Below are 13,002 nucleotides of genomic sequence, written 5' to 3' on the forward strand. Positions count from 1 at the left end.
TCATTGGAATGTTTGATAGAGTTGTATTGAACCTGAAGATTACTTTGGGTCATACAAATATTTTAACAATATTAACTTTTCTAATCTATGAGCACAGAATATCTTTCTACTTATTTGTGTCTTCATTAATTTCTTCAATACTTTATAGTTTTCAGAGTATAGATCTTTCACCTCATTAAATTGATTTAGTTTTGATGTTATTGAAAATGATATTGTTTCTTTTATATTGATACCTAATAGGTTACACTTTTATGGAGTACATGTGTTTGTTATATGAATATAATGTAGAATTAAGAAGTCAGGGTATTTGGGGTATTTATAGCTTGAGTATCAATTCTATGGTATAATTTCAGGTCTTCTAGTTTGAAATACACAAAATATTTTTGCTAAATATAGTCATCTTAGTTTGCTCTCAAATATTAGAACTTGTTTCTACTATCTAACTGTATATTTGTGGCCATTACCAACTTCTCTTCATCCCCTCTCCCAACCAGGTTATTGTCTCGTTAATTTCTTTTTAGGAAAGTTCAACATCAGTGTATAAAAACATAGCTGATTTTTGTATGTTGGTTTCATATAATACAACTTATTGCGTTTGTTTATTGGTTCTAAGTGTTTGACAAAATCTTTAGGGTTTCATAAACAGGCAAACTTCATTTTATTGTGCTTCACTTTATACCTTTTTTTTAAACAAATTAAAGGTTTGTGAAACTGTTACATCAAGCAAGTCTATCAGTGCCATTTTTCTAATAGTTTGTGCTTACTTCATATCTTTGAGTCTCATTTTGGTAATTCTTGCCATATTTCAAACATTTTCATCATTATTTTATCTCTTAAGGTGATCTTTGATCAGGAATCTTTCATGTTAGTGTTTTGGGGCACCATGAACTGCACTCATATAAGACAGCAAACTTAGTTGATAAATGTTGTATATGTTTCTGACTGTTTCACCAACGTGCGGACCCCTCATCCTCTTCTTGGACCTCCGTATTGCTTGAGGCAATGATGTTGACATTAGTCCAGTTAATAACCCTACAATAGATTTGAATGTTCATTGAAAAGGAGAGTTACATGTCTCTCACTTTAAATCAAAAGGTAGAAATGATGCTTAATGAGGAAGGCATGTCAAAAGCCAAGACAGGCCAATAGCTAGGCACCAAACAGCAAAGTTGTGAATGCAAGAGAAAATTTCTCTAGAGAAATCAAAAGTGCTACTTCAGTGAACTCATGAATGGCAAGGAAGAGAAATAGTCTTATTATTGATGTGTAGAAAGCTTTAGTGGTTGGGATTGAAGATGAAACCAGTCACAACAATTCCTCAAGCTGAAGCCTAATCCAGAGCAAGACCCTGATTATTTTCAATTCTATCAGAACTCAGAGAGGTGACGAAGCTGCAGAAAGAAAAAATCTGAAGCTTGTCTAGGTTTATTCATGAGATTTAAGGAAAATAAAAATCATATCTATAACTTAAAAACACAAGATGTATCAACAAGTTCTGGTGTAGAAGTTGTAGCAAGTTATCCAGATTTGACTAAGATCATTGATGAAGGCAACCACACTAAACAACAAATTTCCAATGTAGACAAAACAACTTCCTATTGAAAGTAGATGTTGTTTGTTACTTTCATAGCTAGAAAGGAGAAGTAAAGTCCTGGCTACAAAGCTTCAAAAGATCACGCTGACTCTCTTCTTAGGAGCTAAAGAAGCAGGTGATTAAGTTGGAGCCAATGCTCAATGACTATTCCAAAAATTTTAGGGCCCTTCAGAATTATCTACTCTGCCTGTCCTCTGCAAATGAAACAACAAAGTCTGGATGGCAGCACATCTGTTTACAGCATGGGTTACTGAATATATGAAGCCCACTGTTGAGACCTACTGCTCATAAAAAAGTGTATATATTTCTTTCAAATATTACTGCTCATTGACAATGCACCTTGTTACCCAAGAACTCCGATGGAGATGTACAAGAGAATTGATGTTGTTTTCATGCCTGGTAATACAATATCCTTTCTGCATCCCATGAATCAAATAGTCATTTTGACTTTCAAGTCTTATTATTTACAAAATATATTTTGTACAGCTGTAGCTGCCATAGATAATGATTCCTCTGAAGGGTCTGTGAAAAATAAACGGAAAACCTTCTGGAAAGGATTCACCACTAGATGCCTCTGAGAACATTCAGAACTCCTGGAAGGAGGTCAAAATATCAACATCCACAGGAGTTTAGAAGAAGTTTATTGCAACCTTCATGAATGAATTTGAGGGTCCAAGACTTCAGTGGAGGATGTAATTACAAATATGATAGAAATAGCAAGATAACTAGAATTAAAAGTAAAGCCTGAAGATGTGACTGAATTGCTTTAATATTATGATAAAACGGGAATGGATGAGGAATTATTTCTTTTAGATGAGGGAAAAAAGTGGTTTCTTCAAGTGGAAACTGCTCCTGGTAAATGTGCTGTGGAGCTTGTTGAAATGACAACAAAAATTTAGAATATTATTACATCAACTTCATTGATAAAGCAGCAGCAGATTTTGAAAGGATTTATCCCAATTTTTAAAAAATTCCATTGTGGATAAATTGTTATCAAACAGCACTGTATGCCACAAAAAAATATTTTGTTAAAAGTCAAACAATGTGTCAAACTGCATTGTTGTCTGTTGTCTTATTTTAAGAGACTGCCACAGCCACTCTGACCTTCAGTAACCACCACCCTGATCAGTCAGCAGCCATCAATATTGAGGTGAGAACCTCCACTAGCCAAACAATAAAGGGAAGCCCATCAGACTAACTGTGGACCTCTTTAAGCAAAAAAAAAAAAAAAAAAAGAAAGAAAGAAAGAAAGAAAAAAAAGCAAACAAAAACTGTTAAGGTATGTACATTGTTTTTTAGATATGATGCTATATTGCACACTCAATAGACTACACTACAGTATAGTATAAACATAACTTTTATATACTTAGTGCATGTAACAGTCATGTATAGCCTACCTGGACTGGCATACCTTGAAGATATTGCAGGTTCAATTCCAGATCATGGCAATACAATGAATATTGTAATAAAGTGAGTCGCCTGTATATTTTTGGCTTCTGTTACTTAGTTTCTCAGTGGGCCTGCCTGCAGAGTCACAGATGGCCGTGACTCCCAGTGGTTCCATGAGTAGGCAGGACTACTCAAACAGCACAGGTAAGAGGGAGTGAATGTGGGTTTCAGGGACATTTCATGATTTTATATGGGATAGAGATTGGCAAGCTTGCCTCAGGAACACAGATGAGTTTGTCTCCCAGCAGGTCCCTGTTGAAGGCAAGGCTGCTCTCAGACTGCAGCTGAGAGGAGTGACAGCCAAGTTATAGGGCCATTTAAGGGTCCACACCTGGGACCAAGATCAGTAGGCCTGTCACCTGAAGCACTGTGGTGTATTAGTCCATTTTCACGCTGCTGGTAAAGACATACTTGAGACTGGGAAGAAAAAGAGGTATAATTGGACTTACAGTTCCACATGGCTGGGAAGCCCTCAGAATCATGGTGGGAGGTGAAAGGCACTTCTTACATGATGGCAGCAAGAGAAAAAATGAGGAAGATGCAAAAGCAGAAACCCCTGATAAACTCATCAGATCTTGTGAGACTTATTCACTGTCACAAGAATAGCATGGGAAAGACCGGCCCCCATGATTCAGTTACCTCCCCTGGGTCCCTCCACACGTGGGAATTCTGGGAGATACCATTCAAGATGAGATTTGGGTGGGGACACAGCCAAACCATATCATTCCACCGAGACCCCTCCAAAATCTCATATCCTCACATTTCAAAACCACTCATGCCTTCCCAACAGTCTCCCAAAGTCTTAACTCATTTCAGTATTAACCCAAAAGTCCACAGTCCAAAGTTTCACCTTAGGCAAATCAAGTCCCTTCTGCCTATGAGCCTATAAAATCAAAAGCGAGTTAGTTACTTCCTAGATATGATGAGGGTACAAGTATTTGGTAAATACAGCTGTTCCAAATGAGAGAAACTGGTCAAAACAAAGGGGTTACAGGGCCCATGCAAGTCCAAAATCCAGCAGGGCTGCCAAATTTTAAAGCTCCAAAATGATCTCCTTTGACTCCTGGTATCACCTCTAGTTTACGCTAATGCAAAAGGTAGGTTCCCATGGTCTAGGGCAGCTTCACTCCTATGACTTTGCAGGGTACAGCCTCCCTCCCAACTGCTTTCACAGGCTGGTGTTGAGTGTCTGCAGATTTTCCAGGTGCACAGTGCAAGCTGTTGGTAGATCTACCATTCTGGGGTCTGGAGGACGTTGGCCGCCTCATAGCTTCACTAGGCAGTGCCTCAGTAGGGACTCTGTGCGGGGGTTCCAACCCCACATTTCCCTTCTGCATTGCCCTAGCAGAGGTTCTGCATGAGGGCCCCGCCCTGTAGCAAATTTTTGCCTGGGCATCCAGGAGTTTCCATACAGCTTCTGAAATCTAGGTGGAGGTTCCCACACCTCAATTCTTGACTTCTGCACACTCATAGGCTCAACACCATATGTAAGCTGCCAGGGCTTGGGGCTTCTGTCCTCTGAAGCCACAGCCTGAGCTCTATATTGGTCCCTTTCAGCCATGGCTGGAGTGGCTGGGACACAGGGCACTAAGTCCCTAGACTGCACACAGAATGGGGACCCTGGGCTTGGCCCACAAAACTACCTTTTCCTCCCAGGCCTCTAGGCCTGTAATGGGAGGGGCTGCTGTGAAGGTCTGTGACATGGCCTGGAGACATTTTCCCCATGATCTTGTGGATTAACATTAGGCCTCTTGCTACTTATGCAAATTTCTGCAGCTGGCTTGAATTTCTCCTCAGAAAAGCAGGTTTTTCTTTTCTACTGCATCGTCTGGCTGCAAATTTTCTGAACTCTTATGCTCTGTTTCCCTTTTAAAATGAAATACTTTCAACAGCATCCAAGTCACCTTTTGAATGCTTTGCTGTTTAGAAATTTCTTCTACTGGATACCCTAAATCATCTCTCTCAAGTTCAAAGTTCCACAAATCTCCAGGGCAGGGTAAAATGCCACCAGAGTTTCTTTGTTAAACGTAACAAAAGTCACCTTTGCTCCAGTTCCCAACAAGTTCTTCATCTCCATCTGAGACCAACTCAGCCTGGACCTTACTGTTCATACCACTATCAGTGTTTTTGTCAAAGCCATTCAACAAGTCTCTAGGAGTTTCCAAACTTTCCCGCATTTTCCTGTCTTCTTCTGAGCCCTCCAGTTTGTTCTAACCTCTGCCTGTTACCCAGTTCCAAAGTCACTTCCACGTTTTCAGGTATCTTTTCAGCGATGTCCCTGTCTACTGGTACCAATATACTGTATTAGTCCATTTTCACACTGCTGATAAAGGCATACCCAAGACTGGAAAGAAAAAGAAGTTCAGTTGGACTTACAGTTCTATGTGGCGGGGGAGGCCTCAGAATCATGGCAGGAGGCAAAAGGCACTTCTTACATGGATGCAGCAAGAGAAAAAATTAGGAAGACGCAAAAGCGGAAACCTCTGATAAACTCATCAGATCTTGTGAACTTATTAACTATCATGAGAAAAGCACGGGAAAGATCGGCCCCGATGATTCAATTAACTCCTCTTGGGTTTCTTGTACAACATATGAGAATTCTAGGAGATACACTTCCAGTTGAGATTTGGGTGGGGACACATCCAAACCATATCATGTGGGCATAACTGTTGGGTCCCCTGGCTGATGCTTCTGAAAGCAGGACCATGACCAATCAGGGTTGCAGGGGAGTCCACATGGGGTCTAGAACTGAGACCATAGTTGGTGGCCCTGCCTGAGCACATTTCTGCTCTCTCCATATGGCTTTCCTAGGTTTTGGATTCCAATGGCATTTCACCACCCGCTACCTGAATCCCAATCCCCACAAAGACCCTTTTGTACATGGACAGCTGTTGTGGAATATGAGTGCAGAACCTACTATTCTGCCATCTTACTGATGCCCTGTTTGTCTTCAATTCTTCATTCCTTTCCTTTTATAAAATTTAGCACCCATATGTTTTGTCATATAATTTTCAGTTCTTCTCATGATTGGCAATCTTGATCTCCTATTCTACTGATTTTGATCTTAGCCATGTGATTTTTTTTTCTCCAAGTGTACATTGCTGATATGGCTCAAAGGCAGTCTTTATTTGGTCAGGGTTGACTTCCCTCTTATGCTCCTGTAATCTGTAGTGAGAAGAATATTGCCCAGGTAGCTACTGGCTCAATAAGAATAAAAAAACATTTTGAGCAGTTATGTAGCCAGTCTGAAGCCTGAAGCTAGGCATGGTAAAGCTACAGCTGATCCATGGACCTGTGAACAGGAGAAGAAACTTTTATTGTTATAAGACACTGGTGTTTTGAGGATGTTTGCCATGCAGTTTTATTACAGCAAAAGTTGATTCATACGTTACCTTTTTCATTTCGTTTTTTAGGTCATGCCAATTCCCAGTACATTAAATTATATCTGAAATGTAATTTTTCCATATGACTAAAGTTATTTTTAAATATGGTTCTCTAGGACTTTGAACTATAGTTAATATTGATTAGTAGTTAATAATCTAAGATTTTAAAATTAGTAACCATGTGGCTGGAATTGTGGTAGATTATCCTGGAGAGAGAGAGAAAAAAAAAAAAAAAAAAACATTCAAAGTTCGATACACTTGGTTTCCAACTGGGAAAACTCTAGGTCCTTCACAAGTTCATATTTCCCAGGCATGCTGCAGAACTCAGAGAGGAGAGACTGGAGGAGGCAGGAAAAGTGGCATAGAGGATGCAGATGTTGAGTTGGACATAAAGTAGAGGGTTTTTTTTCAACAGTGCCATTTGAATTCTAAAACACTTTTGCCATACAGATACTGTCTATGAAAAGTATAAGAGTCATTATTCATGGCCTGATTCTTGTATTTTTCCCAGGCTCAAGGAAAGGCTACTGGCAAGACAACCTTCGGGCTTTGATCCAATTTATCTTCTGAATATTGTTTTGTCTTTAATGAGTCAAAGTGACACTTCATATTGAAAGTGAAAAGGGGAAGGGAAAGGGGGAAGTCCACTGATTTACTGTTTTATTAGATTTTTGATTGGAGACAGGGATGAGCTGTGTGGCCTTACATGTAAAATTGCCCATCTTTCACCTCTGAAGTTTTTAGATTGGAAGTTGGTGACTTATTTATCCTAAGTCTGTTAGGCTCAGTAATTGCTGATATAGCGCATCCAAGGGGAAATGGGAAGCAATTGCTGCAGGAGAAATTCTGAGTAGTTACATTCAAGTTATTATCGTTCTCAACCTTTTAACTGTATCTCAACAGTGAAGGAAAGAAGGAAAGAATACGGGAAAAGGAAGGGGGACAGAGAGTGGGGTTAGAGAGAAGAAAGAGGGCAGCCGCCTCTTGAACAATTACTATATGACAGGTACATATCAGATACTTCATGATATATGAATTGCATATATTACTACACTTGGTGGATTCTCATGTTGTAGCTGAAAGCTGTCCATTATTAGATGTAGTTTACAGATAATGAGTTAATAAAATAAATTGCTTAGTATGAAGCTAATAAAAACCTATATTTAAATGTGAATAAAAAATATGTAAAATAAAAATCCAGTTTAAACTTTATAACAACTGTTTGAAGATATTATTATTCAGTTTTAGAGGAAACAGTTTTATGTTTAACATGTACAATGTCACATAGCTTATAAATGGCAGAGCCCAACTCACACTCGGAGTTGTCTAATTGCAAAACTCCAAATTTTCTACTTCTAATTAACAAGTAGATTCATATTTAATGAGATTAGAAAGGCAAAACTCACTTATTTCTGGAATATGTTTTGGAAAAGAAGTACAGTTGGTAGTTGTGATTGATTTTGAACAGTACAGTCTCTGAATTGTTTCATACATTTTATCTAATTTAAATAATGTCCAAGCCCTTTTTTGTTTTCACAGTTGTTACAATATAAAATCTATCTTTCCCACCTCTCAACTAACCACTAATTGCATTTCTCCTATTTAGCAGATATGTACTTCTGTCAACTAAACTAGTTTCCCCCTTCTGCTAAAAAAGCAAAGTTTCAGTGGCAATTAAGAATAATTGTTGCAATTTCTCCACCTACCTAACTCTGGCCTCCAACAGAGCAGTGCATCTCATTAGCCTTTGAAGAAAAGAATTTTGAAAGAAAAGTATACCTCTCAAAAACCAAACACCATTGAGTTTAGGATCCAGTAATCTTTGTTAAGTCTCTCTCTGGCTAAAACAAAATAGATGATGTATAAAGTCACAGAAAAAGTGGAATACAAAGTTGTTTTCCTCGGACAAGTGTCGAACGCTAGAGGAATATGTGAGGAGGGCAGGGTAGCAACTATATTTTATGAACTAAGAAGTGTGCCCAAAGTATTCTTCAAGTTTTATCTAACTTAAAATTCTAAGATTGAGTCATTTCTTTGGGTTATCCATTCATAATCCAAAGTCCTCATTAAAATGAAAATTATCTGTGAAATGGGGAAGTATTAGTTGTGTGCATATTTATGTGCACGTGGAGGATGGAATCTGTATTTGTGTTGAGGGGAAAGCTATTAAAACATTTATTGCCTTTACAATCTTAGCACTTGTCCACCTGGAAGTCAGGGCTTTGGTGAAATGACTCTAAGTACTGGTATGTTTTTATTGGTTAAGTTCTAGATGTCTTTTCTTTCTGGCTGGCTTTCACCTAAATTCTCATCAACTTCACTAGTTGGTTTGAAATTTCTCTACCTTGGTTTCCATCTAATTAGCGTGGTGTCATAATGTAGTAAAGTGTTAAAAAAAAAAAAAAAAAAGCCAAACCCTCATGTTTTCAAGAACTGGTACAGAAGATTAGAATGAAAAAATCAAAATAAAAACAAACACTTTACTAACTCTATCAAGATTTTATCCTAATGATGTTTCAGTTGCCATTTATAAATGTAAAAGTATACAGTATACTTATCAATATTTATTTTTGCCAAATTTTAACTATAAACATCAATCGTCGCATTAAACTTAAGGTAAAATGAATATTACTCCAGTGATTAGCAAGAAGTCATCTTGTTTCAAAACACATCGTAACCGCCCTTCTTATATCTTCACAATTTGAGATACTAGATAATTAGAAAAGACAAGGACTTTATGTCGTGGTAAAATAATTCATTGTTACTGCCCTCTCCAGTTAGAATTTGATCATGGATTAGCTTTATTTAGTCATGCCATTAGCTCATTTCATGGCCCTGATCAAATGAAATATAGGCTGAGAAGTGAGGGTCATAGGCAGGAAGTTGCTTTAGGGCTTTGAATCTGGGCTTATTGAGAGGACACAGTTAAATGTGGTCATGGGCGTGGCTCAACACCAGACAAACTCGTAGAAAGGGTTAGATCCAAAGGATCTGCAATCCAAACCTTTATTTTATTATGCAGATACCAAGGAAGTGAGTTTTCATCCTTTGTGATAATCAGTTTCAAGTATTAGAAATGCCATCTTCTCTTCATCCTAAATTTCCTTAATAGTAAAATAAGATTTTGCAAATGTCAACACAACTCCCTTATTATGCTAAAGTTGTTCCATATTAAATTCTCTTAAACTTTGGTGGCAAACTTCCAGTCCCTGTGTTCAGGGATTTAGTTTCTTATTTCATCTTTCTTGTTGTTTCACTTCAATCATAACTTCAAACATAACTTCATGTTCTCGTCTCTTAAACCCTAATCTTATCAAATATCTTCATGTAAAGGCTCCCAGTACCCTGTGCTAATGCTGTGGACATTTTATTTGGAACTCCATGGAACCGCTTTGACCTCTTCTGCATACCATGGTACTAAATATGAGGATGGGTAGTTCTGATAAGAGCCTCTGACAGGCAGAGAGGAAAACTGTTCTAGACTGGGGTGGCCAGGATGTTTTCATACTGCCTTGGGCCTGTTCCATTGGGTTATTCTCCATCAGTAAAATTTACTGAATAATATTGTTTGCAACTTGAAATTTAGAGCTGCTTGACTTAAAAAAAGAGAGAGAAGGGAATAGAATCAAAATGAATTTTCATTGACGTGTGCTTCGTTTTTCCCTTGCAATTACATCAAAAACAAGTTCTTGCCAATGGGTTCCCAAGTGCCTCCTCAGAGAACATAGAAAAGTAGAAAGTAAGTACAGATATTATGTGTGCAGGTGAAGAATCAACTTCCCAAGGCAGTTTCTCCTGCCCTAATTAAGAGAAAATGTTAGTACAGGGCAGGAAAACACACATTTTCACGGCTGGATCTGGCTCCAGTGATCAAAGGCTTCCTCTTGGGGTAAACTCTAATCATTTTTAGCCAATGGCTGTTGGTTGGTAAAACTTAAAGCACAGTGATTTTTCAGGCAGAGCAGCTTGAATAGAGCTAAACAAAAGCTTATGCCAGGATTAAAAAAGAAAAGAGGTGATATCGTCACAGACTGTATTAGGGATAGACATTCAATATAAAAGGAGAACAGGAAAGTGACTTTTGAAATATGTGGCCAGTACTGACTCCTTTTGGTATCATTAGGGAGGCTATGATTGGTGAACTAGTGCTATCTGATGTATCTGGTTAATATCTAGTGTGTCTGATATCTCAGGTGTTATATAGAACTTACCAATCCTCCCTCATAGGATGGTTCTTAGTATCAGAAATTTGCTTTCAAAAGCAGCAGCTTTGTATGAAAGTCCTGGTTATCAGTGTTCTTACTAAGTAAAACTTAAGCATGGCCTAACATGTCCCTTGAAGAAAGTTCTAAATATGCCATGCAGGCTTTCTTAGCTTGTCTCACTGCTCCAGTCCCCCAATTCAGTTTCTACCTTGCTCTGTTCCCCGGGAGGCTTGAATTGCATCACCCTTATCCTCTGGCTTAAATTAGGCTGGGCCTAATTTGGAGGGTGCTGGCAGTAGATTGTAAGCCAAGATGAAAGAGGGTTTTGAGTTTTTATTTTCCTCCCTTGTTTCCTGCCTCAGCTCTGTGGTTCTGCCAGTAATCGATTGGGATTCTTTTCAGGTGCTCCTTTCCTGGCTCTGAACTCTCTCCAAGCAGCCTCCTAAAGGTTGTAAAGTTCTCCCCACTTCTGTTGGCGTCCCCTTCCTTAAGATCTTCTTGTTTCAAACTTTCTGAGTGTGAATTTAGTTCTTATTGTGACTATGACTGTTTTTGTTGTTGTTGTTGTTGTTCTCATTGGGATTTTAAGACCTGCTGGTTATGTTGGGATCCCAGGACACAAAGGCAGAGGAAGTTGTTAGCCCCTGCATTGGCTCTATAAGCACTAATCCTCTTGTGTGCACCCTACATTCCCCCTTCCAGCTTTACATGAAATCCTCATCATTGGTATGTTGTCTTTGAGTTACCTCTGAAAGCTCCTGTTAAACTGCAACTCAGAAAATTGTAGCAAATTAAACTGAAGTAATTTCAGTTTGCCTTTATCAAACTGGTTTCTTTAATTTATGAGGGAGCAGTAATTCATTCATTCATTCATTCATTTACTCATTCATGTGATTGCTTATAAATGTGTTTGGTAAACTTGCAGTAGATACCCCTTTAACAGTCTCCTGATTGGTGGAAATCAAAAGGCACATTCTTCTTGCACAGTGAAGAGTCCACTGAAAGCTGTTGTCACCACTACACCAGAAGGTGCAAGACGAGGAAACAAGCAGAGCCCAGAGAGCTCTAGTGCTGTGGACTCAGCCTAGAAGGAAGGAGCTGTGCCTGTAGAAGTATATAGCTTCTGCCAGAGGAGTAGTACCCAGGTAGAGAGGGAGTAGAAAGAATTGCTTCTACTTTTCTCTCCTTCCTCCCTCAAATTTCAAGAGGGTTACTCTTTTTGACTAAACTCAACATGAAGTCATAGGAGAAGGGAATCTAGATGAGGCAGTTTATAGCGCTCAGGCGCTTGAATAATAAAACTGAGCTGGACAGAGTAACTCTGGCTGTGTGGTAAATAGAAAATAATTTGCACAGCTTCAGAATAATGTAAGAGATGAATATATAAGTCCTGATGAGGAAAGTAAGAGTTCTTTCTCAAAAACATAAGTATAAGAGACAAGACTAATAATGGTATTTAATGCTGTTGACTCCACTAGTCACAATTATCTTCTTGGGAAAGTGTATTTCTTCTTTATACCAAAATATTTTTGTTTAGACCTAATCAAAGCAGACATTGATAGCAGAATAGTTTTTTTTTTTTTTCATTCTTAGTTTGGATAGATAAGAAATTAGGTTTGGGTGTTCAAACTAGGCTGTCTACATTGTAGGAGAAGACAGCATGTGTATCTCTTGTGAGAAGAGATAGACTTCTTTCCATTTCCTTGAGATTGCATTGCAGGAGAAATACAGAAACCTGGGGTTCCCCAGGTGGAGACCTCATGGTTTGTTAGATGATTCAATAGTTGGATTTCTAGAAGATACTTTGTTTTGAAGGTCTCCAAAACTATCCTCAAGCTTGATAATTCACTAGAGGAGCTCACAGGACTTAGAAGTTGTTATGACTACCATGTGGTTTATTACAGTGAAAGGATGCCATGTGAAATCAACAAAGGGAAGAAGCATATGGAGTGAAGTCTAGAGAAAAGAATTAGCAAGCTTTCAAGTATGGAATCACATAGAATGCACTTAATTCTCCACAGCAAAAATGTGTGACAACACGTGGGAAGTATTGATAAGGAAGGACACTTCTTTGAGCCTGATTTTTCATGGTTTTTATTGGCAATCAGTCACATAAGCCTATACTACCTCTGCTGGAAGTTTATTGCTTCAGGTCCAGACTCCCAGAGAGAAGGCAGGCACTCAGAATAGATGACATTGATATCATGAACTACCTAAACAAACTGGCACAGAATGCTTCAAAAACACTCTTGTCAGACAGCTCGGTTCCCAGGAGTCAGCTAAGGGCCTGTCATGGAAACAGGACTTTTTTGGGGAATGTGCAGAGTTTAAGCAACCCAGGCTTGCTGAATTAACTCTTTCTCACATACAT

The sequence above is a fragment of the Mandrillus leucophaeus genome, unplaced genomic scaffold (genome assembly GCF_000951045.1).
Source record: "Mandrillus leucophaeus isolate KB7577 unplaced genomic scaffold, Mleu.le_1.0 Scaffold1581, whole genome shotgun sequence".
NCBI lineage: Eukaryota > Metazoa > Chordata > Mammalia > Primates > Cercopithecidae > Mandrillus > Mandrillus leucophaeus.